The sequence below is a fragment of the Sinocyclocheilus anshuiensis genome, unplaced genomic scaffold (assembly GCF_001515605.1).
Source record: "Sinocyclocheilus anshuiensis isolate Anshui unplaced genomic scaffold, SAMN03320099.WGS_v1.1 scaffold333, whole genome shotgun sequence".
NCBI classification, from domain to species: Eukaryota; Metazoa; Chordata; class Actinopteri; order Cypriniformes; family Cyprinidae; genus Sinocyclocheilus; species Sinocyclocheilus anshuiensis.
The window spans coordinates 1,036,627-1,037,067 of NW_015539871.1; positions in this window are offsets into that span (position 1 = coordinate 1,036,627).

Below are 441 nucleotides of genomic sequence, written 5' to 3' on the forward strand. Positions count from 1 at the left end.
TCGAGGGTGAGTAAAACACAGTCTAATTTTCATTTTTGGGTGTACTAGCCCTTTAAACCTTGCATGGCTAAGATGCCTTAAGGCCCAGGTATATTTCTCTTTCCACGTTCCACTTCATCTTGTGCTCAGCCGCGTCCACACAGCTTTCAAAGTTTACTCAACCGTCGTATGTCTGTCGCCGTGTTGTCAGTTTCCTCTTTGCTCCGCGATGTATTTTTCACTGCGTAAGAACATGTGTGGCGTGAAAGCGGCTTGGCTTGTCGGAAGTAGCAACGGTAATGAAGGGGGGCGGGTCTTTGCGAAGGGTCAGTTAGGGTTGTACGCAGACTCAAAAATTGGGTTTTAGAGTGGATGTCCGCGGGCACTTCTGATGACGAAAATTGTGTCCCTTACAGTTTTGGTAATGTAGCCTCTAAGGCTGCCGCCCAGTCCTTATTTAGG